The sequence below is a fragment of the Nicotiana tabacum genome, chromosome 3, assembly GCF_000715075.1.
Source record: "Nicotiana tabacum cultivar K326 chromosome 3, ASM71507v2, whole genome shotgun sequence".
In the NCBI taxonomy this organism is placed as follows: Eukaryota; Viridiplantae; Streptophyta; class Magnoliopsida; order Solanales; family Solanaceae; genus Nicotiana; species Nicotiana tabacum.
In genome coordinates this window covers 29,709,201-29,715,543 of record NC_134082.1, presented here as the reverse complement: position 1 = coordinate 29,715,543, position 6,343 = coordinate 29,709,201, and positions in this window count along the sequence as shown.

Genomic DNA, 6,343 nt, shown 5'->3' with positions numbered 1-6,343 from the left:
CATGTCTTAGTTTTAATAGGCGCCCACCTGTATAACAAGAGGAATATTTTCATGTCTTAGTCTTAATAGGCGCCCACCTGTATAACAAGAGAAATATTTTCATGTATTAGTCTTAATAGGCGCTCACATGTATAACAAGAGGAATATTTTTATGTCTTAGTCTTAATAGGCGCCCACCTGTATAACAATGGGAATATTTTCATGTCTTAGTCTTAATAGGCGCCCACCTGTATAACAAGAGGAATATTTTTCATGTCTTAGTTTTAATAGGCGCCCACCTGTATAACAAGAGGAATATTTTTTATGTCTTAGATAAATAGGCGCCCACCTGTATAACAAGAGGAATATTTTCATTTCTTAGTCTTAATAGGCGCCCACCTGTATAACAAGAGGAATATTTTCATGTCTTAGTTTTAATAGGCACCCACCTGTATAACAAGAGGAATATTTTTTATGTCTTAGATAAATAGGCGCCCACCTGTATAACAAGAGGAATATTTTCATGTCTTAGTCTTAATAGGCGCCCACCTGTATAACAAGAGGAATATTTTCATGTCTTAGTTTTAATAGGCGCCCACCTGTATAACAAGAGGAATATTTTCATGTATTGGTTTTAATAGGCGCCCACCTGTATAATAAGAGAAATATTTTTCATGTCTTAGTTTTAATAGGCGCCCACCTGTATAACCAGAGGAATATTTTCATGTCTTAGTTTTAATTGGCACCTATCTGTATAACAAGAGGAATATTTTCATGTCTTAGTTTTAATAGGCGCCCACCTGTATAACAAGAGGAATATTTTCATGTATTGGTTTTAATAGGCGCCCACCTGTATAATAAGAGAAATATTTTTCATGTCTTAGTTTTAATAGGCGCCCACCTGTATAACCAGAGGAATATTTTCATGTCTTAGTTTTAATAGGCGCCCACCTGTATAACCAGAGGAATATTTTCATGTCTTAGTTTTAATAGGCACCTACCTGTATAACAAGAGGAATATTTTCATGTCTTAGTTTTAATAGGTGCCCACCTGTATAACAAGAGGATTATTTTCATGTCTTAGTTTTAATAGGCGCCCACTTGTATAACAAGAGGAATATTTTCATGTCTTAGTCTTAATAGGCGCCCACCTGTATAACAAGAGGAATATTTTCATATCTTAGTGTTAATAGGCGCCCACCTGTATAACAAGAGGAATATTTTCATGTCTTAGTCTTAATAGGCGCCCACCTGTATAACTAGAGGAATATTTTCATGTCTTAGTCTTAATAGGCGCCCACCTGTATAACAAGAGGAATATTTTCATGTCTTAGTCTTAATAGGCGCCCACCTGTATAATAAGAGAAATATTTTTCATGTCTTACTCTTAATAGGCGCCCACCTGTATAACAAGAGGAATATTTTCATGTCTTAGTCTTAATAGGCGCCCACCTGTATAACAAGAGGAATATTTTCATGTCTTAGTTTTAATAGTCGCCCACCTGTATAACAAGAGGAATATTTTCATGTCTTAGTCTTAATAGGCGCCCACCTGTATAACAAGAGGAATATTTTCATGTCTTAGTCTTAATAGGCGCCCACCTGTATAACAAGAGGAATATTTTCATGTCTTAGTCTTAATAGGCGCCCACCTGTATAACAAGAGGAATATTTTCATGTCTTAGTCTTAATAGGCGACCACCTGTATAACAAGAGGAATATTTTCATATCTTAGTGTTAATAGGCGCCCACCTGTATAACAAGAGGAATATTTTCATGTCTTAGTCTTAATAGGCGCCCACCTGTATAACTAGAGGAATATTTTCATGTCTTAGTCTTAATAGGCGCCCACCTGTATAACAAGAGGAATATTTTCATGTCTTAGTCTTAATAGGCGCCCACCTGTATAATAAGAGAAATATTTTTCATGTCTTAGTTTTAATAGGCGCCCACCTGTATAACAAGAGGAATATTTTCATGTCTTAGTTTTAATAGGCGCCCACCTGTATAACAAGAGAAATATTTTCATGTCTTAGTCTTAATAGGCGCCCACCTGTATAACAAGAGGAATATTTTTCATGTCTTAGTTTTAATAGGCGCCCACCTGTATAACAAGAGGAATATTTTTTATGTCTTAGATAAATAGCCGCCCACCTGTATAACAAGAGGAATATTTTCATGTCTTAGTTTTAATAGGCGCCCACCTGTATAACAAGAGGAATATTTTCATGTCTTACTCTTAATAGGCGCCCACCTGTATAACAAGAGGAATATTTTCATGTCTTAGTCTTAATAGGCGCCCACCTGTATAACAAGAGGAATATTTTCATGTCTTAGTTTTAATAGTCGCCCACCTGTATAACAAGAGGAATATTTTCATGTCTTAGTCTTAATAGGCGCCCACCTGTATAACAAGAGGAATATTTTCATGTCTTAGTCTTAATAGGCGCCCACCTGTATAACAAGAGGAATATTTTCATGTCTTAGTCTTAATAGGCGCCCACCTGTATAACAAGAGGAATATTTTCATGTCTTAGTCTTAATAGGCGACCACCTGTATAACAAGAGGAATATTTTCATGTCTTAGTGTTAATAGGCGCCCACCTGTATAACGAGAGGAATATTTTCATGTCTTAGTATTAATAGGCGCCCACCTGTATAACTAGAGGAATATTTTCATGTCTTAGTCTTAATAGGCGCCCACCTGTATAACAAGAGGAATATTTTCATGTCTTAGTCTTAATAGGCGCCCACCTGTATAATAAGAGAAATATTTTTCATGTCTTAGTTTTAATAGGCGCCCACCTGTATAACAAGAGGAATATTTTCATGTCTTAGTTTTAATAGGCGCCCACCTGTATAACAAGAGGCATATTTTCATGTCTTACTCTTAATAGGCGCCCACCTGTATAACAAGAGGAATATTTTCATGTCTTAGTCTTAATAGGCGCCCACGTGTAGAACAAGAGGAATATTTTCATGTCTTAGTTTTAATAGGTGCCCACCTGTACAACAAGAGGAATATTTTCATGTCTTAGTTTTAATAGTCGCCCACCTGTATAACAAGAGGAATATTTTCATGTCTTAGTCTTAATAGGCGCCCACCTGTATAACAAGAGGAATATTTTCATGTCTTAGTCTTAATAGGCGCCCACCTGTATAACAAGAGGAATATTTTCATGTCTTAGTCTTAATAGGCGCCCACCTGTATAACAAGAGGAATATTTTCATGTCTTAGTCTTAATAGGCGCCCACCTGTATAACGAGATGAATATTTTCATGTCTTACTCTTAATAGGCGCCCACCTGTATAACGAGAGGAATATTTTCAAGTCTTAGTCTTAATAGGCGCCCACCTGTATAACGAGAGGAATATTTTCATGTCTTAGTCTTAATAGGTGCCCACCTGTATAACAAGAGGAATATTTTCATGTCTTAGTCTTAATAGGCGCCCACCTGTATAACAAGAGGAATATTTTCATGTCTTAGTCTTAATAGGCGACCACCTGTATAACAAGAGGAATATTTTCATATCTTAGTGTTAATAGGCGCCCACCTGTATAACAAGAGGAATATTTTCATGTCTTAGTCTTAATAGGCGCCCACCTGTATAACTAGAGGAATATTTTCATGTCTTAGTCTTAATAGGCGCCCACCTGTATAACAAGAGGAATATTTTCATGTCTTAGTCTTAATAGGCGCCCACCTGTATAATAAGAGAAATATTTTTCATGTCTTAGTTTTAATAGGCGCCCACCTGTATAACAAGAGGAATATTTTCATGTCTTAGTTTTAATAGGCGCCCACCTGTATAACAAGAGAAATATTTTCATGTCTTAGTCTTAATAGGCGCCCACCTGTATAACAAGAGGAATATTTTTCATGTCTTAGTTTTAATAGGCGCCCACCTGTATAACAAGAGGAATATTTTTTATGTCTTAGATAAATAGCCGCCCACCTGTATAACAAGAGGAATATTTTCATGTCTTAGTTTTAATAGGCGCCCACCTGTATAACAAGAGGAATATTTTCATGTCTTACTCTTAATAGGCGCCCACCTGTATAATAAGAGAAATATTTTTCATGTCTTAGTTTTAATAGGCGCCCACCTGTATAACAAGAGGAATATTTTCATGTCTTAGTTTTAATAGGCACCTACCTGTATAACAAGAGGAATATTTTCATGTCTTAGTTTTAATAGGCGCCCACCTGTATAACAAGAGGCATATTTTCATGTCTTACTCTTAATAGGCGCCCACCTGTATAACAAGAGGAATATTTTCATGTCTTAGTCTTAATAGGCGCCCACGTGTAGAACAAGAGGAATATTTTCATGTCTTAGTTTTAATAGGTGCCCACCTGTATAACAAGAGGAATATTTTCATGTCTTAGTTTTAATAGGCGCCCACCTGTATAACAAGAGGAATATTTTCATGTCTTAGTCTTAATAGGCGCCCACCTGTATAACAAGAGGAATATTTTCATGTCTTAGTCTTAATAGGCGCCCACCTGTATAACAAGAGGAATATTTTCATGTCTTAGTTTTAATAGGCGCCCACCTGTATAACAAGAGGAATATTTTCATGTCTTAGTCTTAATAGGCGCCCACCTGTATAACAAGAGAAATATTTTCATGTATTAGTCTTAATAGGCGCTCACATGTATAACAAGAGGAATATTTTTATGTCTTAGTCTTAATAGGCGCCCACCTGTATAACAATGGGAATATTTTCATGTCTTAGTCTTAATAGGCGCCCACCTGTATAACAAGAGGAATATTTTTCATGTCTTAGTTTTAATAGGCGCCCACCTGTATAACAAGAGGAATATTTTTTATGTCTTAGATAAATAGGCGCCCACCTGTATAACAAGAGGAATATTTTCATTTCTTAGTCTTAATAGGCGCCCACCTGTATAACAAGAGGAATATTTTCATGTCTTAGTTTTAATAGGCACCCACCTGTATAACAAGAGGAATATTTTTTATGTCTTAGATAAATAGGCGCCCACCTGTATAACAAGAGGAATATTTTCATGTCTTAGTCTTAATAGGCGCCCACCTGTATAACAAGAGGAATATTTTCATGTCTTAGTTTTAATAGGCGCCCACCTGTATAACAAGAGGAATATTTTCATGTATTGGTTTTAATAGGCGCCCACCTGTATAATAAGAGAAATATTTTTCATGTCTTAGTTTTAATAGGCGCCCACCTGTATAACCAGAGGAATATTTTCATGTCTTAGTTTTAATTGGCACCTATCTGTATAACAAGAGGAATATTTTCATGTCTTAGTTTTAATAGGCGCCCACCTGTATAACAAGAGGAATATTTTCATGTATTGGTTTTAATAGGCGCCCACCTGTATAATAAGAGAAATATTTTTCATGTCTTAGTTTTAATAGGCGCCCACCTGTATAACCAGAGGAATATTTTCATGTCTTAGTTTTAATAGGCGCCCACCTGTATAACCAGAGGAATATTTTCATGTCTTAGTTTTAATAGGCACCTACCTGTATAACAAGAGGAATATTTTCATGTCTTAGTTTTAATAGGTGCCCACCTGTATAACAAGAGGATTATTTTCATGTCTTAGTTTTAATAGGCGCCCACTTGTATAACAAGAGGAATATTTTCATGTCTTAGTCTTAATAGGCGCCCACCTGTATAACAAGAGGAATATTTTCATATCTTAGTGTTAATAGGCGCCCACCTGTATAACAAGAGGAATATTTTCATGTCTTAGTCTTAATAGGCGCCCACCTGTATAACTAGAGGAATATTTTCATGTCTTAGTCTTAATAGGCGCCCACCTGTATAACAAGAGGAATATTTTCATGTCTTAGTCTTAATAGGCGCCCACCTGTATAATAAGAGAAATATTTTTCATGTCTTACTCTTAATAGGCGCCCACCTGTATAACAAGAGGAATATTTTCATGTCTTAGTCTTAATAGGCGCCCACCTGTATAACAAGAGGAATATTTTCATGTCTTAGTTTTAATAGTCGCCCACCTGTATAACAAGAGGAATATTTTCATGTCTTAGTCTTAATAGGCGCCCACCTGTATAACAAGAGGAATATTTTCATGTCTTAGTCTTAATAGGCGCCCACCTGTATAACAAGAGGAATATTTTCATGTCTTAGTCTTAATAGGCGCCCACCTGTATAACAAGAGGAATATTTTCATGTCTTAGTCTTAATAGGCGACCACCTGTATAACAAGAGGAATATTTTCATATCTTAGTGTTAATAGGCGCCCACCTGTATAACAAGAGGAATATTTTCATGTCTTAGTCTTAATAGGCGCCCACCTGTATAACTAGAGGAATATTTTCATGTCTTAGTCTTAATAGGCGCCCACCT